The sequence below is a fragment of the Homalodisca vitripennis genome, chromosome 7 (assembly GCF_021130785.1).
Source record: "Homalodisca vitripennis isolate AUS2020 chromosome 7, UT_GWSS_2.1, whole genome shotgun sequence".
Classification (NCBI taxonomy): domain Eukaryota; kingdom Metazoa; phylum Arthropoda; class Insecta; order Hemiptera; family Cicadellidae; genus Homalodisca; species Homalodisca vitripennis.
Window position 1 is genome coordinate 74687764 of NC_060213.1, and position 26348 is coordinate 74714111.

The 26348-nt window shown below is 32.3% G+C and overlaps 1 protein-coding gene across 1 annotated transcript in view; it reads right to left on the reverse strand.

Moving 5' to 3' along the window:
- Positions 1 to 21318, reverse strand: part of LOC124365979 (microtubule-associated protein futsch-like) — a 412304-nt gene extending 390986 nt beyond the window's left edge. Inside the window, 1 exon segment of the mRNA XM_046822142.1 lies at positions 21214 to 21318. The gene's annotated coding sequence lies outside the window, so the exon portion shown is untranslated.
- Between the last annotated feature and the right edge of the window lie 5030 nt (positions 21319 to 26348).

Consider the following 26348-nt stretch of genomic DNA (forward strand, 5'->3'; position numbering starts at 1 on the left):
TTAACGCATAAGATCAGCTAATCTACCATAAAGAGCGTTCTAAATAATGTTATGTATAATTCGGGTTAGATTTGCATTAATTTAAAAATACCTCGACGTAATATGCTATGAATAAATCAAAAGATAATTAAATTATTATAAAACTCTATATTGGTATACAAAAACTTTGACAATGATCTTTTTATCCGTCTAATTTAAGATTTATAATACAACTATACAAAATAAAGACAATGGACATAATCAAGTGGGAGGAAACGCTAACATCGTCCTTAGATTAACAAGTTATAAACACAAAGGGCTGAAAATTGCTGCTTCTCCCCAACCCTCTACCCTTAAGTTAGGCTGCCTTAATTGCTTGCTTTCGTTGCGACCACCTTAAAGACTTTAACGAATAAAGCCAATGACTTGACTTAGCAAACTTTATCCGTATAATGCATTCAAGAATCGTGCTCTTATTTTTATTCAATTCTTGGAGTTTAATTCACTGTATTAATTTAATTGTAATATAAAATGTTTTTGATATTTTTGCCTGGGCAAATAATAAGCAAGAATCTTATGCAAATTATATGGTATATTTTTATTTTGCGTACATATAATTTCTGCTTCCACTCTGGATGGGCTTATTTTAAACTATTTTTTGCCCTACCTACTGACAATAATATTCTGAAGAATATTTTGAATCAAGCAGTAAAGGTTTAAACGTATTCTCTTACTAAATGAAGAAATTGGAATAAAATTTAAAAAATAATCATTATTTAGTTTTTAAACTCAAAAATGTATATTGTGTTATGAAAGAAGAAGAAAACAAATATAAAATGTTTTTTAACTATTAACAAATTTCAGTTGCTACGGTTTTGGGGAAATACATAATCAAATTGAGTTAACTTTTAATTTTTATAGAATTTCTTGCAGTAGTTCACCTCAACACGACCTCAACTATAGTTCATACATAAATAAAAATAAACTACTGAAGTAGGGAATCAACATGAAATTTCGTCTTTATTAAAAAAAATAACGAGATAGGATTACGCCACACCACGTGTCGCGTAAAATGCTTGGCCGATGATCCATGCAATTTTTTAAGTTCTACATATTATTGTATTATTCGCAGATGGAACTATAGACCATCTTAGGTGGAAAAAATATTCACATTCCCCGGAAAAAAAATTAAAATAGCTTCTCTACTGAGTGACAGGCAACAACGACGCTCAAACTCTATGGTTAGACATACAACGTCATAGTACTCGTATTCATTCTTGTTCTATGTAGAAATTAAATTACATAAAATTTTCAAGTCTACAGATTTCATTCTCAAGAAATCTTGCCACGTAATACATTCACATTTCTGTTCATCAAATTCGGTTTGATATCAGTGTTTTAATAATAGATGTCTACATACTAATTTACAACAAAATGATATTTTGCGTGATGAAATAGTTAGGCTACATCTGTTGATATGTCAAATATTTTATGAGGGTACTGAGTTTGTTTTAAAAAATTTATTTTTCCTGCTATGTTTTCGTTGCCATCATTGTTCCCGATAAGACCAACGTAAAAAAAATTCATTAACCCTCAGCCAAAGCACCGTCATCCAACTTAGTGTTCCTCATATAGTAATGAAGTTTTATGCAAAATTTCAATTCAATACGTCAATTAGGTTTTAATATATTTTGCAAACCGAAATACAAACAAACAGAAGAAATAATATTTTTCTCGTTCGTCAAGTCATAGGCTTCGCTAACCCTCAACCAAAGAAGTGAAAGAAGCGATTTAAATAAAAAATGAAAAAAAGTGAAATGAAAAATGACTTTATTAGAGGCGAAGTTAGGACTATAAAGTCCTCTCTACCACTTAACCTCAAAATGTAAAAAAATGTAAAAAATGTAAATGTAATTTGTGTGTTAAATGTATTATTTATTAATAAATTTATATCTTTCTAGTACCCTTAGGTCATATTTATTAAATAACTGTAAAATTTGTTGTAAATACCTCTTTATTTTCATTCAAAAAAATTAAGAAGTATATTTACTAACAAGTTTTTCTAACTAATTAATCTTTAACATCTATTGAAGTTTCAATATTGCATTCAGCTAGTTGTATTAATATAGTTATTTTATCTCAATACTACTTTCAGTATATCATTAATAATATGAAAATGAAGATTAATATTATTAATGATAATATTAAACATTTGTTTTTTTATTTGCCAATAGTTATGGAATGCGCGCCAAAAACGTACTGGTGTAATTTAATAATTATTATAGCAATCGTCGATCACGATACTCCAGTAATCTGGCAGGGGGTTGCAAAGAGACGTAGAAGCGACGAAAACAAATATAATATTTGGTGATTTAATAGCACCAGAGCCAAATTAATTGCTTCAGCTGTAGATAGCTACAGCAGTAAACTTAGTACGCGATGACACGCGTCCCTCCCTCGTTTTGCACGCGATTTCAGTTTAATTATAGAGCTCAAGGACAAAAGGTGAAATCGAAAAGAAAATTTCACTGCTGGATTAAGTTTCTAAAACCAATAATTTCAATTCGCCCAATGTTTATTAAATCGTTCAAATATTGCTTCAATAAATTATATAACATATTAAATTAGGCTAAAACATTATAATTTCAATTTATGGATCTCAATTAATGTACAATAATATCTAGAGCTATAATAAAATGAATTATTACAAACTTATAAAAATATTATATTACTGTCATAAATAGCAACGTATGGTTTACATTAAGAATGCCTGATCACGAAAATTTTTAAATTGTTCTATATTTTTAACTAATATTTCATGTAACTTTACTGAATAATCTTTTGAACTCTATAATTTAACTATAAAAATTAAAATCAAATTAAAGCTTTTTTATTACACATACTGTTAACACGCACACACAGATATGTGAAACGGTAGCTTTTGGGCCTATTGGAGCAAGAGCAACAAAATGCAGATATTTCTACCAGAGATACGATTTTATATTTACCGAAGGGAAGTCAATGACGCCAGTACTCAATTAATATTTTTTATTATTTATGCTATTACATTTTAAATTTTTATGTTAAATCGAATAGTACATGGGATCTGAGCTGGATTGTTTTCCGAATTTCCGTGACACTTACAACACTTTAACTTGATTCGCTTAATGCGGCTGACACTTTACTGCGCAGTGTGCAGTAGAGTACTCAAGATCACTAATTAAATAGTCACAGTGAAGATGTTAATGTTACGATATAAAGTCCTTATGACGTCATCAGATCTGGTGCACCGATACGGGAAGGAGTGCGCGATGATAACAAATTTCCATTAAAAGTAAAAAATGACTACGCATAACTCGGAACTTTTTGTCGTGAGGATTTTAATTCTTTTCTAAAGAATGCTACTGCCCTTAAAACTATTGCGGCGTACATTTCATCCCCTGATTTCGCGATAGGAGTATTATAACGAATTAGTATTATTCCTAAATGAACGTTTATTTCTGTCTGTCTCTCTTCATATATCTTGAAAAAAAACGGACCTATATAAAATCAAAATTGTCCGCCTGGCCGTGATCTTGTGAGCGAATAATCAATCATCTTATCAGAAATGGACGGAAAAATATTACAACACTGTGCTGATTTTTTACACTGTGTGTTTTCACGGCCAATGTTGTGTTTGATATATTTTTAAAACAGAATAACACATTATTACAAGTTCAACATACAACAGTCTCTAATGAGGCCTACGGATAAAGGGAATAGGCGTTTTAAATCACTACGAATATCTAATGCTCATTTCTCTCATAATTTATAACAATTCAAACTTGCAACAGTGTTTTTATTGGAAATTAAACTATCGTCATGTTCATGATTTTGCATTGTTCCCATTGAGGGATTTAGTACAGCAAATTGTAGGGAAGTTTTCTTTTTTACATTTTAATATTCTGAATTACAGTTTATTTTCTGAAGAGTTCCGATGTCAGGAAGTATTTTAATTTTAATTTTAATTTAAATATAATACACGTCGAACATGTTAGGTAACCAGGGAAACTTAAGTATTTTTTATAGAACTAATATTTTATCTTGCTATACAATAATTTAGTTTTAGGAGTTGGTAGACCTGATTTGTTTGCAAGATAGTAGAACATTGTACAGTTGTTGTTGGTTAGCAGAAATTGAATCTGAAAAGGTAATGGGGGTAAGGGATGGTATTTATAAGTAACTAGTGATTCCATCTGAGAAACTATTAAAACCATTATCAGTTTATTTTTATCCTCCTCGACTAAAATAAGAAAACCTACTTAGTACTAATTTCAGAACAAGTGGAAACTTTTAAAAGAACTATGCATAAATCCTCAACGTCTTAATTGCGGCAAAACTTTTTCAGGTGTGAAGTGCTCTGCAGATGTTTCAGAGAGCGGTCTCCGGCGACCTTGTGCGCCCTCGCCGCAGGATGTTCATAATTAGGAAGACTGCTAAACTCATTTAATAGGGTTCGCTCGACCGCCAACCTCGAGTGGGTCCTTGTTGAAAAAAGAATGAGTTAAATAAAGTTCTATCCAGTTCTTCATTGATTTCAATGTTTAGCCTCCATAGCACTTCTAAGAAAGTCTTTAAATTGTAATTATTTGTTAAGATTCAAACTCTTATTTCGTTTCCATGCAATAGAAACCTAGAGAAATCTTGAAGTGGTATTTTAATTTTACGTTAAACTTTTAAATTAAAAAGTTCTCTGTTGACTTTTACTAAATTTATTTCGTGGTCTTCAACTCTGTCATGTGAAAGTCACACATTTTGTGAAGAAATAAAAAGAAAATGGTCTAAGAAAATGAAATTATCGTTTATTGAAAGTTATTTAAGCATAAAACTCAGGAAACAAAAATTCATATCTCATAATTTGGTTACAAATATAAACTTCTGCAAGTTTCTTACAGTTTCACACTTCAACAACTAATAAGTAAAATTAAGTTTCGTGCTAATCCGCAAGATGCTTTAACAACTCCAATATGTTAGACATCGTTAGATCCAAATAAATGGCACATTTTGGTATCAGGTATTCTATGAAAGGCTAAAAGAAAATATTGAAGTTTTCTAAATTTACCTAATAGTTTATTGACATTTTCAACTTTAAAATAAAAGTTTACTGAGTTCAAACAATCTCGTGATTGGTATTCGAAGCAGAGTCGATATAAATTATTATCTTCAGATGATTTTCATGAAAACTAATAATTGTGGTGTTTTTATAAATGTATTAATAGCAAACTTTAGCAGTAATGTAACAAAAATAAACTGTGTCAGTTGTACAATATTGGTAATGTATTAGCATATAACCACTGTTGATGATTTCACTACAAGGCAACTTCACTGGAAAATTTCAAAACGATACATAATCTAAAACATCTGGAAATGAATCCTTAGATAAGGATACTGTAAACAATTTTAATGATAGATCTTGTCTGAATGTCCATAACAATGTCATAAAAAATTGCCATCAGATTATGATATTTTAGTACTATCTATTACATGTATTTCCAAAATAATTATTTAATGTTTAAAAATTATTTATTATTTAAAAATATTTGAGGCGAATCTTAAATTACTGAAAGCATAAAGATCATTTAAGAATTAAGTTTGCTTTGTTAAAGGAACAATGTTATTCAAAGTTGAAAGTACTCGTATATTCACACCGAATATTGGCTTCCTCAAACAGTAACTGTAATGCGAGATTTGTTTCAATGTGAATCTCATTTTTTTTTAAAGTGAACCTATTTTTTATTATAACTCTATATAGTAGGCAATAAATTATTTGTATATCCTAATTAGAACAACGTATATTTTACATAACGACAACCAATTAAAATTAATGGTTTTATCTAGAATGTTATCGTTTACGTTCTTTGTATAGAGTTCAATCGAGACGACTCCATTTGTGACCTTGTTGATTGTAGGCCCATAAGAACGATGTTAAACACTTTCACATTTTATTTTATTTTAAAAATTAAATTAAATGTTTTATTTCATGTATGTAATTTTACGGTTTTGTACAGTTTATTTTATATCAAAATTATGTTTTAATTGTGTGTATTTTATCGTTTAAATATTTAAAAAAATATACATTTAACAAAACATCTAAGAATCCTTGGGGTGCTTATTAATCATATTTCCCATAACGCTAACATTAAAAATGAAGATTTTAATTAATTGTAACAGTAACAGTTAACATTGTTCTTTCGGAAAAAACTCGAGGTCGGTTCACTAAAGCCGACTCTTAAGTTTACACAGTACTCAAAAGCAGTTCACAAAATATTTGAAATGTCACATGCCAATATTATGCTGAAAATAACTGTGCCCATAAATGTAAGGGAAGTTTAAAAAATATTGAGGTGATTGGATACCTTCAATCATATTTCGATATTATTAAAAACATTAAACAAGAATTTTTCATCAGAATAGTTCAAAAACTATATTTTCATTCTGTTTGAATAATTAGAGAAGATCGAAATTGGTCGAAAGTTTTCAGCACCCAGGCTTTGTCGCCTCAAGTCTCATAGGTATATTGAGATGCCGTATTGGCCATGACCATGGTCGAGGCTATTTAGACCCCGGTCACGCGGCGCGGCACTGCGGGGAGTGCACTGCCTTCATTATAGCGGGCGAACTAACAGGTGACTCACCTTGTTACTCGTCTGCCACACCGATAAGACTGACTGACACCTTCGTTATCAGCGGCCGTCAATGTCACCATCATAACACCTCAGTGATATGGTTGTCGATAATTTAAGGTAGTTTGTTGGTAACTAATAGTTAAAATCGTTGCAGCACTTGCAACTACAATACTTTTCCTGTTGGATTTTAGAAGATCAAGAAAATAGAAGTATTAAATATTAGGTAGGCGGCATTATAAGTGAATCAACATTAATATCAAAATATATCAACTACGTTGTACCCGAACTATAGAGTGTCTTAAATTTAATTATCAGAATTGGAATTAGACAATTATTGGCAACAGATGATTTGAAAGGATATTAGGGTTACGTCCACTGGCCATATTTAGGTACTATAATAATAGAAACACGAAGTTTCGAAAATTAATATCTGTTCACTTATTCAGGTGTGAAAAACTAACACAAGAACTAAGCATGCAAATGTAAAAATCCATTTATTACAAACAAAGAAAGTTTACCAGGGAAAACTTTCAATGTTACGTACTTGTCCTTGTTTAATTAATAATAGATGATATAAAATGCAATCAAATGTTTAGATTAAGTAACAAAAAGAAAAATCAGACCATATATTATTTAATTTTTGGGTTCCCGAACCCTTTAATAGAACACCACTGTTGAAATACAACTTAAATGCATACACACACACACACACACACACACACACACACACACACACACACACACACACACACACACACACACACACACACACACACACACACACACACACACACACACATGTATATATATATACAGCCTAAAACTTAACGCCATGTCAGGAACAATACATAAGAAATATCAAAACACAAGACATTTATAAACTGAGGATATATTACAGCAGGCGATTCGAGACTTAATCAACTTTGACTGGTTTGTTCATCGCAATCTGTATGAATTGTAAATTTCTTTTGCTAAACGTGCAGATCTTTTGATGTAACTAATAACGATGGACAATATACATAATGATATCCTGTCAATGGTGAGAGGTTGGCATCCTTTTATCTCTTCTCTCATATTTCGGCCGTGATCATGACGTCAATTGGTGTCCCATTACTTCCGAGTTTCTTCTACTTAGTTCTCTTAGCATACAAATCAAAATGGGATTTTTACTTTAAACATACCCGACTCTAATATTTTTATGTTTTTATTTAAAGATAATTCTTTTATTTCAAGAGAGCATTCAAATGCAATGTCTAGAACGTGTATATTATATTATGCATATTAATGCATGGTATCAGAAAGAGGTGTGTTTTTGGAAATGGAGTCCAAATATGGAATGACCTTTAGAGTTTTATAATCCTTTGTCTTCCTTGAATCCCACCCTGTAGTCCGTTACTCAGTTATATTATCTCCAGGACAATTTAAATTTATACGACGGTTTATTCAAAATTATTTTTTAACTTAAACTCCGGATTTTCCTCAGCTGAAATAATAGATATTACCTCTACTGATGATCTTTTAAAAGAAAATTTCCTTACCACACATATCTATCGTATTCAATCGTTTTATTGATTACGTTTGCAAATGTTACAGAAGTTAAAAATTCATATCCCTAAAATTAAAATGTAATATTATTGAAAATTATTACAGATATACCGAAGAGTTTTTCGTGTTGATAGGCCATCGAAACAGGAAATTTAACTTTACATTTATTTCCCCCCAACAGAATAAGCCTTTCCATGACCAATAATACTTGAGCCCAAGACTGAAATCCCCCAATATGTTCTCTAGACACGCCCCTGGTGTTGGGCCTACCACGAGTAACGATAACGACCCAGTACTGCACGCACCAGTTCGACACCTGAGTACCGCGGCTCCCAGAGAACGTAGCAAAGTGTTCATTTTCCGTACCCTAATTAGCAGATTTGCATGAACCGGAAACGTCCCAACTGGAGCGCAATGGCGGGGTTAACGATAGCTATGGAGGAGAACTGCCTACTGCAAAGAGTTAATTAGTGTATATGTGTATAATATAATATTTTATTGAACTACACAACTGATGTACATTTGCCCAACAGGTTGTTCTACACTGAACTACAGCTTGGAAAGATAAGTAACGAGGCAAATACCGTTGTAGTAATCACGCAAGTTTAACATATTACGCATTGAATATTTTATGTAAAGGATGCATGTCAGATGTTCAAAAAACTAAAGAATACGGTACTTCTTCCTTTTTTGTTTTGTTTTGTACTTAACCACAGTTGGGTTACATTTACAGCATGAATACCAAGCTGATATGTTCACCAATCAATAGTTTGAATTAAATAACCCCCGGTTACCCACGCGTGAGATTAAATTAAAATACCTTATAACATACTCTTTCTAAAATCCCCCAGGGACCCATTTTACAGCACTGATGTGGTAATAAATTAAATTAAAAGACTGATTCAGCTTTAAAAAGTATAATTTGAAGCACTCTTCGATACTAAACACAATAACTAATCAAAATATTGTATCAATACAGATCTCAGATTTAAAAACATGTTGTATTTTTCTTTCATCTAGAGAACAATCACTAAAATTAGACAGTAGTAAAATGGGTCGAAGTTGTGAGATATTCTTTATTATTAAGTCCTAACGACTTTCACCTTTTCACAAAAACCCGTTTTCTTTCTTTAATTTCGAACAATAAACAACTTTAATAATAATTTATCCTTCTCAGTGATTTTAAATTCAAAGAAAGTTATTATTTGTTTTTAAATGCCAATTTGTCATAGATTACATTCCAAATAGCCTATTATTTTTATGTAACATAAAACAAAAGTTGGCTTCCTTGACTAAAAACCTACAAAAAATATATTATTATTAATTATTGCGAGGCAGACACAAAGTTAAATGATTAACTAGTAACGTACAAACTGATTAACTACTGCTAGATCATATAGATTAATTTAGGGGTAAGAAATAAGTTGAGCAATTAGACAATTTATTGAACTGTAATGTTCTTATACTTCTTCACATTTACTATTACCCAAACAGATCATTTAATATCGGTTCTAGAATGGAGAGACCAGACTATCAATTCACAGAAAAAGTATGTCGAACTATGTCGAATGCGCAATATTCAGCTCGATATGTTTGATTCGAGCATGGCTCTGATTATGGATCCTTGTCGGAGTTTTTTTGACGCTGGACGGTATGGGGGGGGTCTGGCACAATATGTAATTTCACACTTGCGACAGCCAGCATCTCCAGGCGGCCAGCGGAGACCTCTACTGGCAGCGCGTATCTGGATAGTGACCCAAATACCTGGAGACAAAAGTTCTGATGGATTTGCCTACTAGGTAATTATCCTTTTCCACTGATACAGCCGTAACAAAAGCCATTTGATAATTGAATAAAACGAATAATACCGAACTGTTTTAATGTGTTTTTCGATTCGTTTAAGTTGAGTAAACGACTCCACACGGTCACAACCCATTTAGATATATTCCCAGCAAATATAAGTCAAGTTTGTTATCACTCCATTAAAGATAATAGTCATTTAAAGTGGTAACTTTTGACCAACCCATATTTAAATCAGGATGAATCAAAGACCACTGTAGATTTGAGTGCGACTATTTCAGTAAGTATATGAATTCGATTGAAGGAAGTATTTAAAAAAAAGTATGACAAGAAATTTAAATATTTTAATATTAAAGTATTTAATCCATACTCTGTCCTCCGTCCATGACTTCGAAACAGTACAATATTACTATTTTACAATATCTGAAAATCCTCATAGAATTAGTACATACAATTTGCTATGTATAAGACCACACAATAGTATTTAAGCCGCTAAGAAGCAGATGATTTTAAATGGTATTAAAGTATTCAATACTAAAATCTACCCGTATCTTCGCATGGGGCCCTAAAGTCTGAGAGTGAAACTGTTTTTTTATATGTACCTCTGATATTTGTCGAATTTCTCTCCAAAATGTCATATTTCATTGAATATTACAATTTACTATTACCTGTTTATATGTTTATAAATTGTCATAGATATTATTTCTAACTTTGACAGGTTATTACAAACAGAATACTATCTGCTATTTAAACCAAAAATATAATTTTCAAGACCAGTGAAGTGCAACCTAGACGAATTTTCGAAATATTAATTGAGCTATATGTGAAACAGGAATCCTAAGTATGTCTATGTGAAATTGCGGTACGGTCGGTCGAGTAGAGGTTACGTGATTGAGTGGCACACACAGCGTATACAGAAGGACATTATTAGATTGTTATATATGTTACAGACTAAAGAATAACAACATAATTTGCGCAAAAGCCTTCGCTCTTAGTTTACGGATATATTATGATGATGCTGAAACATTTTATTAAAAATAACTAACTGAAGATATCTGTTTTTCTGATCATCAGGTAAAGCCAAAGCCAAAAAAAAATGGCTGCGACTGTGAAATTCAAATAAAGATAACCGGAAGGAAAATTTGTCATCTCAAAATTCTTGCAACGAATCAATGGTTTGCATTCTACGTTACTGGAGATAGGTGAAGACAAATATCCATGCAGACTGAATTAATTTCACCAACAACGTCTTCTTACATGTGCGATTATTTCGGGTGTACTAAATGGAATGAAAGTGGTCTTAAGAAGGTGGAGTAAAGACTAAAGAATTGAGAGTAGAGTACCCTCAGATGACCACCACAGCTTCAGATGGTGCATTGAATTTGGTAATATAATGAATAATATTGTAAGATACTGTAACTATCCCAGTATTGTATAAATGCGATCGGTAGGAAAAGTGTGTACAACTCCTGTGTGATGTACTGGGATGAGTTTGCCATAATTTGTGTTTCCTTTACTAATTCCCATCCATTATTACAACTAATATATTTATCATTAAAATCAGATAATCTCCACAGAAATATTAAAGTAGTCAGTAATCAAATCTCTTTCAAAAATTTTGCAAAAGCAATAGTCCAATGATTGCCCAGTTAATTCATACAAGTTCAGCCAAAACTCCAAAATCTTGGCAAGACTATGCAGTTTCTTGAAAAATAATCAAATTCAAATTTTGATTATATTGGAAAATCATTATATATTTGAGTACACGGAATTGTTCTGTATTGCCAATGTTCCCCATGGAGGTCTTGACTTACTTCTCTATGTATATGTTACTTCTCTAAGGATTTTGTACTGGATATACGATAATATTCTTCTTTAGATACTATACTTATACGGCATAATGAGAAAGGAAATGGAGGGGCTGAGATCGTATCTCTTAAAACGCAAACAGAGAGTACTTTATAATGACCCATCTGCCACCGCATTACTCAGATTATAATGACAGGAGTAACAGGCAAGGAATTTTCAACCTCATTATATGTTCTAATTACTTTTTTAAGTAGCGAATGACATGAATTAGAGTCATGGAATATATGTATTGTATAGTAAAAAAACTAACAAAGATGTGATTAATGTTAACAAGAACTTATTTTAAATACCGTAAAGTACTTGAGACGAGCTGAAATGAAATTACAGTTATAGGGTTTGTAATTTAACCTTTTAACCGGCTCACAAGTCGACATCATCCTACGGCGGCTGTTTTGTTATTTTCTCACCTCAGTGCGACTGACACCCTCCTCCCCCGGGACGGATTTAGCTCCCTTGCCTGACTATTATTACCAGATCTCCGCCCGCGTCTCGCTCCGGTAGTGACTCCAGTCTCGCGACAAATCGGGACGCCGCAGACCAACCGGAAGTGGGCTTACTTCCGCCTTCAGGCGCGCGTTTTGGGCGGGGAATTTAAAGCAGCTGGACGTCCTCAATCAATCATGTTGTAAAAACGCCGGCGACTCTTTTGCTGAAGGCTTTATTGGACCGTCTTATTTCGGTTGAAGTGACTGATTACTATCTAACTTCCTTCTCTAATTTAGCTGCAATACAACGATGAAACGTCCGAAACCAAAACGATCTGTCGTGATATTTTACAATAATTTGTACAGTATGACCAGAATTTTATTAATGGAGGTTCTTAATTGAAAATGTGCTTACAGTTCCTTTTTATAGTACTTTAGTATAGTTAGTTTTGAGTATTCTTCTTCTATTTTAATTTCTTTTAGTAAAAGTAGTGTTGAAAACATCCTCAAAAGACAACTAAATCTAATAACGCAAAGCCTGTGCGATTTTTCTGCAATATTCCCTGATTTAAAAAAAAAATACAAATATACAAGAAGGTTAAATTATGAAATAAAAATGTATCGTGTATTGTAAACTAGTTTTACATTTGACGTTTATTTTATTTATGTGAATATTTTAAGCATTCTTGTACACTTTCAAGTAGTATATTATTACAAGCAGCTTAGTTTCCAGCTTATTTAAGGAAATAAGTCATCTCAAGGGCAGATGTATTAGCAGGAACTCCAGTTTAGTGCTTGTAAATATTGAGAGAAAAGTTAATGCATTATTGAACCAGCAGTTCCATTGCAGAACCATTCCCTTTGGAGTACGTAATTTTATACTTTTGTTTGTAGTGTGCTATCTACCATAGAAGTAATGATCGTTTAAAATATAGTTGAATGTGCCAGTCTATTACTTAGTAACTTTTTTGTCCGTAGTGATCTGGTGAAAAACGATATATTCAATGACTAAGCATATAGAACAAATCATGCTCATATCACAACAATTGTATTTTTAAGACCAAAAAACTTCCATTAACTTACCTGTTAGTTAAATTCAGTGATATTACGATCAGCTAATTAGGCTAAGATTATTAATTTGGCTTATACTATCAAACTAATCTTCAGGTGGATGGAGCGCCCATTAGTAAAGTTGTGGTGCTTTTTTGGTCCTTAATTTACTTTTTTTGGTTTTATTCGATCATAGACAGTTTTACTGAGAGTCTGATTGGGTATGAAATTGTAGTCCGAACTTTACTGGCTCAAACGAATGGTAAAATGTGCTTTCTTCCACTGGCGATATAATAAAAACAACAAAGCAATGATTGTTGAACATGGTATTCCCGGACAGGACAGTAAGGTTATAATTATTTCAACACCATAAAATGCTTGAAATTTGTTTTCGAAAAATGTAATTGATATGAAAGGTCTGCAGTAGGTTGAGCTTTCTACTAAAAAATGTCCATTAAAACAATTATAAAAAATAGTTTATTTGCTTAAAGCTTGCTGAACGGTTATGGAATCAAAGAATGTAGAGCAGCTACGCTATTACAGTGTGATTGTAATTAAAGATATTAAAAATTCAAACACATTTCCTAAAAACGTTTACACGGTGAAACAAAACATTTTGATTAGTTGAAAACGTGAATGCACACAGTGCAAGCAGCAATGTTGTGTCACTTGGCTAACCTTCTGTACTTGAGGCACCATAAGAACATTTAACATCAGCATATAATACCATTAGAGCCCTGCGGGTCTTCCTACATGATACCCTTGGGCGACCAGTCTGCAGCGCGACGCGTCACCCGCTCCGGGCGAGCTTCCATTAGGCGCAGTAAACAAACAGAGCCTCCCTGTACAACGTCACAAGAATATGCTTCCCTTAGCAGAAAGATTGCTTTAAGATAAAAGCTACACGTTTGTAGCATTTTTAGTAGGATAAACAAGTGTTTCGGATACCTAAAAAGAAATTGGGGGGAACTATCACCTCTTTAGCTACTATTTACGTGTATAAAATTGTACATCTAGACCTTTCTAAATAAATTGTCAAGAGAAGGCTGTATTGGCGGTTATTTTAACTGCAGATGCATGACAACAACATTTTAAACCTCTTGCACTTTTACAGTTTTATTTTTAGTCGTAGAATTATAGGAAATCTTTCATTTTAAAAACGTATTTTATAGGCACTCTAAAGATTTCTATACATGTCCAAATGTTATATAGAAAAAACTCAAAATATTTTGTTCTTCATCGTTTAACTGTTCAAAAATTATAAACTTTACAAAATATATTAAATGCATTTTGGTGCGTATTTGGATGTGTATTTATAGATGCATATATTATCTTTGAGATAAGACATCTCACATAACACTACGATCAAACATAAGGATGTAAAAGTGCACAAGGTTTAACATTGTTCTTGTGAGAAAAACTCAAGGTCTTTTCACTAAAGAGCTAGCTCTTAAAGCACTGTATAATTGATATAAGATGATAGTTAAAATATGGAGCTAAACTAAATTAATTGCTGAACTTGACCTTCTTTATATTTCACGTAAAATATGATTTGAAATATATAAAGATGAATTATTCCAATTTTGGCTTAATTTAGCATAGTTAGGAGTAAAACTACGTTCGTCAGCAAATAACAAATATCCTGTTTATAACTCTACTTTTCTTTTTACTAACTCAAGTAAAATTTTGTTCTTAAGTACTTAATCTGAAAAAAATAGCTTCGGTTCAAATGAAAACAAATTCTATGAAAATCCATTACATAAATACATTTTCTTGAGCATGAGAGAGACTTGTATTATTCAAAATTATTGTGAACACTTCACCCTAAAGTAAATTCAGTGCTTATTTATAAAGGGCTTTTATCAAATGCTTCAAGCACAGGAGTATTCAGACCAAGAAAGCGAGTTCTATTTCTATTCAACATCGAAGGCGAAGTCTTGGCGTGTAACAAGGTTCTGTGCTGCGCCCAATGCTGTTCAGTTACGTGTAAACAATTTCACTAGTCTTCATACATGACGTGAGGTTCTTTCAAATATACGTTTTATGTAAAAAAAGTTATAAGGAATATTCGGATATACAATTTAAGGAGGAGATATGTACCTATGTCATAGCATTTACTCCACGTATTGGGTATATCCCATATTTAAGATACCCGAGTGTAATATTTGTATTATTCACTTTCCCAATTATAGTTTACTGAGCTCAATTATAAGAAATCTTTACTCAGAATTGGGTAGATCATTTATGTCCAATTGTCAAATAACGTTAATTGTCAGCTAATAGCCTTAATAGCTTAATCGGAGTTCATTTCTCGTGTTATCTGTTAGGGTTCTTGTTGTATTAAGTTAAATGTTTACATAGGTTACACATACTATGAGTTTCTACTTAAAATCAATATTTATAGTATCTCTTCCAATCCATAACGTATCCATACGTATACAATTAGATATTAACTAACTTTAAAAGCGCTAAGATGTAAAAAAATAAAGTATTTTTAATTTGTACTCATATATGGATACATATCAGAAATACTAAATATTTCCAAATATGAAAAAGTAGCCTATCTAAAACATTTTTAATATTGATTGTATGATAAATCGCGAAAAATCAATTAACATGTAATAAATAGCAACAATACACTTGCTACAAATATGCAGCGTAACTCTCGGAAAGGCTGCATATTGAATAAAGAACTACAAGGTACCTAGAGTTTCATAAAATAGTACATGCAACTATTAAGGTTTCAGCAGTTAACCCAACAATTAAACCAACCATTAAACAATTTTATGTCGTAGTATGCACTCTGATTCCGGTTCTGTACAACATTCTGCCCTCCAGTTAGACTTGTCTGCTGTAGTAGGACATTGCCATTGTCTCTGTTGCACCAAAGAGATATATGTCTCAAATTGTACTAGTCATAATGAAATACTTAGTTGTAAAATTTTAAAATTAGTTACGAGTATTGAGTTTTTAACTATTTTTTAAAAACTATTTATGATACTTTGGATTTATTTTCTTCTCAAAGTATTTTATTACACAAGTATATTATTATAGTTTTAATTTTTAATATAGCTTTCACTTTATAAATTACTACCACGTAGAAAAAAGGAATAAATGTTTATTTTTGTTCTGGGATTTTTTTTACTACGCTGTGAAAGTACGTTATACAACGAAACAAATATTATTCAGATTTTTTACATCATTATAAATAAAAAAATGTTTATAAATCAATTAAAGTCCCGCATTTAACTATTTTTATATTAGACTTTTTTTAAGAAACATTCACTATTATATGATTACGCTATTTATTGGAAACAAATTACAACTAACAAATGTTTTTTTTTTTTTTTTTTGTAAAATTGTATTGTAAAATTCTTCATTACATTTATTATTTACATGAAGTTTGCTCTTCAAATTTGTTGTACGTTTCCTTTACCAGGGGGAAAACATTATGAATAACAAATTTTACAATTAATTTTCTTTTAATTATTTCAGTTTTAAAATAGTACCACGAAATAAAAATCAAAGTCTTTTAAAAATTGTAGCCATGAGCAACAACTTTGGGGTTCCGCTGAACCGATAACTTTTGTACAATCTCATTCGGTTTCTTCTTATCGAACTTATACAATTTTATTCAGATTACATATTATGCTTTCAAGGAAATTCGAAAAGGTTTGAGATTTGTAATTTTGTAGAAAGTGTGACTGGGTGTCCTGATGAGGATTCAAGTCAGCGATTTACAGTGTTGGGATCTACCCATAGACTTTATAACTGACTCAGAAAGAGAAAAAGGAATGTTTCTTGGAATAATACACTATTTGTAAATATTTCTATATGGTTACGGGATGGGTGAGTACTAAACAGTGTAAAATATTTTGCAACTTTGACACTAAGAGAACGTTCAAAATATGAAACTGGCCAATGATCCAGAATTTTTCGGTCTTGATGTGATATGGACATGGAAATAGTAAATAGGAAATAGTATTTCGTCACTATACTAAAAATAGTAATCTATAAAGGTTAGGGCGTTCTAAACAACTTATTAATAAAGAATAATATGATATACTTAACGAGGAAATACAACTTAAATTATTGGCAGCGTAATTAAGTGATGCCCTTATTTTCTCAGCATATAAAACGTGATCTCTTAGTGAAAATATCTATTCTCTTTAGTTAACAATTCCTTTCACCCATAATACCAACCAGACAGTGTTTTAACTAGAACTTGGCTTTGGGGGGGGGAGGTTGAGTATAATTGAAAAGGACACCAAACCAGGTGGTATGGAATAAATCTGAATAAATAAAAGTTTGAATAAATTAGTATGATTCTAAGTAAAACTTTTAACTACTGCATATTTTAGCAAAACTGATTACGGCTGTTTACTTTTTCTTATTTTAATGGGGGAGTGTTTTATCCCATTGTCTCCCAATGACAACACCATTGCCATTATGTATGTTCCAACAACACCACTGTTGGACCTTTTTTATTTGTGAATGGTTTATTAAACGTTTTATTAGATATCGAATAAAAGAAATATTTGTATTATTTGGTATTCATTAGTGTCCTACTCTATGAATGAAAAAGTAAATCTTTTGACAATAAGTAATTAATACCTTAAATTAGCAATAATTGCAAGTCGATTAAGAGTATTTTTAATGTGGATGGAAAAATTTTATTACAATCGAATAGATTTAAATATTATGGGGGTCTCTAAAAGCTGAGCACGTGCCTCTGATAGTCCTGCCCAGGGCTCTAACGACCAACATTAGGATAGATCATTGCCCCGCGGCCGCGCGTCTGCCGGTACCGGTGCACGGCTCAGGTGCGGCGGCGGTCGAGACGCAGCGTCAGGATCGATCGGTAGGCGCCGCGACGCGACGCTAGGCCGACTCAATAGATCCGTCCCCACTGTGCTATTGTGCCATCATGTTCAACTTGAATGCAGTCTATCAGCCAAAGTTAAAGTTTAACACCCTGACTTTATTCATTTTAGCACTTCCAAGATTACAAATTATACAAGTTTACAAAATAAAGTATTCTTCAAGAATACAAGATTTATTATTTTAAATTTCCAGATGGAGAATTGATCAATTTCTAAATAAACTATATGATATTGAATTATTATGACTTATTGTTTCCTAAGATCTTGATAACATGTTTGTAGATACTGTAACACTCGTATGATCACTGTTATCTAAAATTCTATAGACCTTCCCACTTGTCTTGTATGTAAAATAACATACATACATATAACCACACTTATACATACATATTGTAAAACACATCACTAGCTATCAATAATATGCTATACTGAGAACAACTTCTTGAAGTTCTTTTTTTTAAGTTGAAGAAGAACTTGACGGAAGGTAAAGTTTATGGTAATTTAGATTCCATAAATACATACCATAGACACTTGATAATTTGATATCCAAATGTATCACAATTTAAAGCACGGTTGGTTAATATGTCATTAATTTACCATGTGTGTCCTGCATAGAATCATTCTTTATCGATTTTATTTTAATTATTTTTAATGTAAATAATAAATGGTCAAAAACTTTTACCAATAGGTTGAAGGATAAACGAATTTGTCAAATTCACAATGGTAAAAAGCGGAAAATTGTAAGTAATATTCTTCGTAAGAGGATATACCGTATATCTCCCGGATATGTATAGACGAGTGCAACGCAGTTACTGTGCCTACCGCCCTACCCTAACCTAGGTCAAGAGCACTGAAGTTGTGGCTGGCGCTTGGGGGGCAAGGATCGCACGGATAACCGCTTCCGTATCGGGTTTCAACTACACGACTGCCCGGATATCTGCCTCGTGAACCCCGGTCTCCCACACCGATATTTTACTGTCCAGGACAGCATCTGCCACCTTCTGGATTTTGCATCGCAGAAGAGTTGAAACGTTCACGGGGTGGCCGAGAATCGAACCAAATCACTTTCAATGTTATCATAGCGAACGGGCTTATTTATCTATATCTGAAAATGGAAATTATGACAGAATAAAAAGAATTTAAATCACTAGAATTTAAGAACTTTCAATTATGTAAAGAGCATTGTGGTAAAACGATTTAAGGTCAAATGGTTGATATATAACTATAATTAACGGATACAATGGAGTTTCGAAAAACCTAACAGAACATAACGAAAGTCTTTTACGAGCTGGCTGTAACTTTATTTTTTCCCGGATGAGTGAAAATAGTTGCCCTTTGACCTTTTGACTCCAAAATCAATACAGTTCTTCCTTAGACTAAAAAGAACCTCAACGAAACCTCTAGGAACTATTTGAATTATTGGACATAATTATTTAATTATAATTTCTTATAAGTATAATTATGTAATTACTAGGAATTATTGCACATTTAGATAACATTGTATAAAAAATCATATCGCGCCAATTATAATTATAATTGTTCTAAATACAAATAAATTACAATATTGTTCTGTACAATGAATATTGGAATGTTATAAGATGAAAATATATTACATGTTATATATTTATTACGCATTCATAAATTATGATTTATTTTTTAAATGTAAAAGTAAATTTCAGTAAACCACGATGAATTTATGTGTTCATGTTACTTTGTTACTTTTGAAACTGCATGATTATTTGTCTTAATCAATGAAACTCGTAGATTTTATGCATTTTATTTAAACTGTCCCATTAGAAGATATGTACTTATTGCACTCATTAACTAGACCATCATTAAACATAGTTAATTATACAGGACGCACTCTGCTAGGTAAATATTTGGGGGAACGCATCTGGCATTGTCTGTTTGTCAACTTACTTTTACAAATTACAGACAAAAAATTATTTAGTTGTTAACCAAAAACAAAAATATTCATTTAAATAAGAATATTTAATTGGTCGGTACGCGAGTTAATTTGAATACTAGAACAACTTATATAAGTTATTAAAGATCACTATTCCAGTTAATACAAAAGTCCACTGTAGTATAAATCTATTATTTACCAGCCTTGTAAGATTTTATCACTACGCACAATTATTTAAAGCGTGATTAATTATTTAAAACGAGTTGAAATTCCCGTACCTGCTGACATTTCATTATTCTCTGTGAGCGCTGCACAAATTGGCTGCACCTAATTGTTAATTGGTTCAGCACTTAATTGACGAAGGCGGTCTTCATTACAGAGCACCATGCTTATACCGGCTTATACTGGCTACTACTCTGTTATAATTTATATTTTAATAACCAGTCGGTTACTAAATAAATCCAGTTAATTTTCATCAGACTTATTAGATCTACTCATGACGTTTTAGCTACGGTAATTATTTTTAATTATAACGTTAATTGGATGCAAAGTCTATATAAAACTTAAATTATTATTCGGTATTTTACCAGCTACTCAAAAATATATTGGTTTTAAAACGTATATGCAGTCGGAAAAATTAAATATTGCAGACTTTTTTGTCCTCGAAATTACTTAGTACCGGAGATTATTCATAAAACTACTAAATTAAGACTCAATTACACTCACTTCCGAACTTGTACTTTTTATTTTGCTAAAACGATTACACTAATTTCATTTTCATACCAATGGCGGGAGACCGTCTGAGATGACGCAATAGCGCCGGTATGTAATATGTCACTCTGATCACGGTTTGGCACCGGTTTACTGAAATATACAACCGAATCGCATAGTATTTCACTCAAAAATTTGTTTTAATACTCACAATTAGCCGGGCAATCGATATTATCACACCCTGTCTACCAGCTGCTCCGGCCGGTGTCAACGTTAACGATTTCCCGGTATTGATCGAAGCGAGTACATCCACTGGAAGCGTGTTTCCCCCTGTGTTCCACGGGTATCCTACGGTTTTCCACAATTGTATGGGTACTCACCTGAGAATGAAGAGTGGCCGTCCGTCTAGCGCACTGGTCACACCGAGTATGGATTTTTGTGTTCAGGGTAGCACTGTACGCACGGGTAGACAGTAGCGCTGCCTGCCGTAGCGGCCGGTCCTGCAACTACTCCGCACCAGCTGACTGAGCTGGTACAGCTACTCGATAATTAGACCTATCTGCAGTGCCCATCGACAGTTAATGTGGCGTTTTACGGGTTTATTCATGGGTAATTGGTGTTTTTGTAGGCCTACCCCACCGGTGAAATTAATTTAGCCATATCTTACATACGTCGTAACTTTGTACCGATTTGCTAGTTATCATCATTAATGACCTGATAGTTCTATGGCGACTACTATGTATCAGTCGTTATCTTCCATACTAGGTGAAAGAGATGGGCGTTGCAAATTAAGAATTTAAAAGGAGATAATGTTTCTATCTGACTAAAGATGACTGGAGCTCGTGATTTACAGCTGATAAAATAATCGATATTCAAAATTTGTCCCCTTTCTTTATAAAATATTTAATTGGCTATGATATGATCATAAAACAAATTTTAGTGTCAAAGTATTTAATTTAAAACACAGTCATTCTAATTTATCACACACTTCAATTTATTAGCGTATACGTAATTATATATTTGTTGCAAGACCAAGCCCTAGTTAGTTGATTAGAACGTAGTAAGGTATATTACATGTTTAATCAAATAAATATATGTGGAAATTCTGAACATGGGATGGTTTGCCAGGATTTCCTTCCACTGCTGAAACATCTCAATTCTTTACTAAGAAATGCTAAACATTGTCGGAGAGAAGGAATTGTAAACTAATTGTAAACTGTGTTGTTCTTATTGTTTGTTAATTCATATTAAATCAAGGAACTTAATATTAAAGATTGAACACCCAGTCAGCCAAAATATGTTATACCACAATCAGGCCTTTCCCCTCAATCCCAGATGTAAGAGACAAAATAGGAATGAATTTCAATGAGTGTTGTATTAAATCTCCATCATATTAGTGATTACAATTTATTTTCTAATAGACTTTATGATAATTAATATGAAAACTACGCTCTTATGTTTTCCTTAACTAATCAGTGTCCAATAAAATTTGCGATAGTGAAAATCACTATTTTTAAATTCATTTCAATAGATAATTTTACTATTAAGCTTTGATAATATTCTAACAATATTAAAATGCGAGATTTAATTAAACATTTTTATCATCATAATTCTGTCGTCTGTCAGAAGGTCAAAGGTCAACAAAGTTATAACAATAACAATGCTACATCGGTTTTACGGGTAACCATGCAACACTTTAAATTAACCTGCAATCTCGTTAAGTTCTACCTGGTCCTTTAATACTCCTTTGTACCAGTCTATTATTTAATTAAAACTTAATATTTGACAGGTTAGTTGTGGTGGCGCACTTGGCTTCATGGAGATCACTGTGTCTGTCAGAGTCTTGCAAATCATTTATTAATTAATAACTTCCTTAGGACTCACTTTTAAACACTCGCAATAGTCTAAGTCCATGTTAATTGGGATATTTTCCACACAATGATAGCACTGATTTAATACTTTATCAAACTGAGTGTGATACGTGTTGATTTAAGTGTGGAAAGAGATAACAAGTCAAGATAAGGATTGTGATAAGCGTCAGCCAGCTAACCACATAGAGACCGACAATTCGGCTGAAATTCACGAGTTGTAGTCTCCTTATCTAGTTTTCTGATGGTGAAGTCACTATTATTCATGTGTCTGGCGTTTGGTTTGCAAGGTGTTTTCCGAACCTGAAAAATTTACGTGAGAAAAATTAGTGTTCCATATTTTTGACCTCCTCCAGGTCGGTCTAAACGAAAATTACTGTGACTGATGATCGTTTTGGAAATCCTCTATAAATTTTAAGGAAAACCGGACTCCTAGACATTGATAAAAAAACTAATAAACAGCAAAACACATTGAAAATCAAGGCCTTTTTTGATTTTTCATCAACGATATATGACGCATATCCACACGTATCCCTTTAGAAATGCCCTCAGAAAGATCTCCTCGTCTATAGAAACGCAATAAATTAATGTAACAGATACTTACCCTGTTACATATGTTTGAATTGAATAAACTCGGAGTAGAAACATCGTTAAAAAGGTAGGTTAGTTTTCTTTCAAACAACCTTAAACAACTATATTGATAGCATGTTTTAAATCTGTTGTCGTACCAAATTAGACAGTATTACTGTCTATCAGCACAAACGTATTGTATTTGATTTTATTTCCTGATATTTTTTCTGCGTGACTCTCGTTATCATGGTAAAATATTTATAAGAAAATGAATTTAAGTTCTAGTGTTATAGAGAAAGGTATAAAATAATACTACTGGCGACAATAATAGTTCCTTAAATTAAAACCGTTTAAATACATTACATATCATTTTCTGTAAAGCTGTGAGGTTGATTTGTTTTTAAATCTTGAGTTGCTGGGTGCGACCAAAGTGGGTATATTTACCTCCTGAATTATGACATCCGTAGTTAAGTACGATCAAGACTAAAACCCGAGGAGTGAAAAAGAGACATAAAAATGAAATCAAAATACTGATGATTGGCGTTATAGTTATATTTCACAGTTAACAAACCCTATTAGGATGTTTACTTCTTTTCAAGCCAATCTCTGCAACTGTAAGAAATCAGTTTCTAATTTTTTTTGAAGGAAATACAAACAATATAAAAATAAAAGTTGCAACTAACATCTGTTGGTTCAACAAGACTGGACCAACTACTCATTCATTCTGCTTTTGGAAGGTTACAAAAGAATTATTCATTTTAAAACTGAAGTGTAAACAGAGCATGACAAAGCAAAGCATGCACTTTTTATAGTGAATTGTTCCATTGTTATAAATCATCCAGTGAGACTCTACTGCCTTTTAACAAAACATAAGTATGTTCGATTGAAACGAGCAACGGCACTTACCTGAAATATCACTATAATTTTGGACAGTTCAAGAGGAAAAGGGTGTTAAGATTGTGTCTAGTTGTGATTTGCAAAAATTTTGGCTATACGATAATCAGCACAAAGTTATACCATCATCAGCCAACTATATGGAGACTGAATATTTGGAAAAATGATGGCTTTCAAGTACTTTATCGCGTTTGCCAAAAGTGACATGATTTACCTGTATGTCGGTGGCTTAAAGTGTGTCAAGCTACCATAATACGGTTTGAAAAAAATATATTGTTTGATATTGTTGTCCCTTTTCGATCAATCCAATTCCGACCTTCGCCAGTAGTACTACAGCGGCCAACGACGGATTTATTTCTTAGGGTAAAAATCAACCCAAAAAGTATGTTCTGTGCTTATGCAATGCAAATTTTCTCTCAGTTACTAGGCTATGTTGCCGGATACATCTGAAAAGCGAGGGTATTTGGGTAAGCCTGGAGTTATTTTATAGTTATTGGAATTTTTAGTTAATCTGAAAGGACTAACCTTTATTAAGACTGAAAGAAACCTTGAATTTTTCTGTATAACTGAGCAATTTTTGAACTTATTTATGTCAAACTAATATCACCAGTTTCTACAAAAGGACTTTCTAATGGCAATACATCGTCTCATTGCAATAAGTGAAAGCTTATTTTATATTTATAGTTGTAACTTCATTGACACAGTAAAATGTTTTGAAAATATCCGCTGAGGAATAGTCTAAGAAAAATATATTATCTTAAATTGTCAATCCAACAGACTGTTATCTCGGTTAAAATTGGTTAAAATAATTGGGACCTTAAAAGGTGATTTAGGATTCATAAAGGGTTTCATAACTTCTGTTCGAAACAATATGACAGCAATTTTAGAGTTACAAGCGCTGCTTGTTTAATATGGTGCAAACACTTAATGGTGCTAAATGTGCTGATACCACCAGGATGTATAAAACATTGTAAATAATTTGACCTTTACAGGCCTAAACTACCATTTTCTAAGGCATTAAAATGAACTTGATAAAAACCATCAAAAACTAATCAAATGTTTAGGGCTAAAGTAATTAAATATAGGAGGTATAGATTGTGAAAGTTTATTTTAACTCCATTTCCCTTTCCTCTTAGTGCAGCGTCTGGAATGTCTCTAGAAATCTGGAGTTCGACTGAAGAGGTCAAAGAAGGTCAGAAATTAAGAAGCTAAATTAACTTTTTACACCGTTTTATCATCAGGGCTAAATAGACAACAAACTGTAGTGTAATCTAGATGATAAGGTTATCTCATTACCTCATCAGGTTCACGATTGAGTACCCTAAAATGTTTTACACACGATTATTAAATGTGAATGTTGAGATTAGCCCAGTAGTCAAGTTTATGACAGCGTCAGATTCCAGAAGCTGCACCAAGAATGTAAGCTGGAGCTAAACTCAACATTCGCAATGAATCAACCCTTTCCACCATAGATAAGTTATGTGTAGGAGTATAGGTTGTTTTATTAACAAAGGAAACTTTACACACAATTTAATAATATACGTGTTTATGTATAATGGAAATCGAAAATTAGGGAACACGGGTATCTTAGGGCATGAAGTGGCATATATAAACCGAAATTTTATTTTTAAACGGCAAACATTGCTGAATGTTAAATAACAAATTGTCGCTTATCAATTAACGGAAAGTATGCGAATTCATACTGCATGTAAATTCCAACTTGAGGAATAGGTATGATTAAAAATCAGGATGTGTCACATTAACCCAAAATTGTATGTGTACTAAGCTAAGTATATCCGCCTAATAATGAAGCATGTACGCAAACTCTTTAAATTGAAATCAAAACATCTTAAAATACTTTTAATTTTCACCCACATTGTTCCATTTAATTTTTTTTATAGTAATTTAATAATTATTATTATTTTTTATAGCACTGCCTTAACCAAGTTTCAAAGACATGTGGTCTTATAACTTCTCCGCAATTTACAATTTTCTGTATTTCATGGGCCCATAGCATTTTTTTTTGTATTTTGTAACCACATTTTGATTATTTTTATAATGTTGAGCTAAATACATAAAAATCTAATTTGTAATGAAATTTGGTTCATTTTTCCTAATAAACAGCTCTTGTCAGAAAACAAGAATTATTAATTTTTTATCATATATGAACTTCCAAGGTGCAT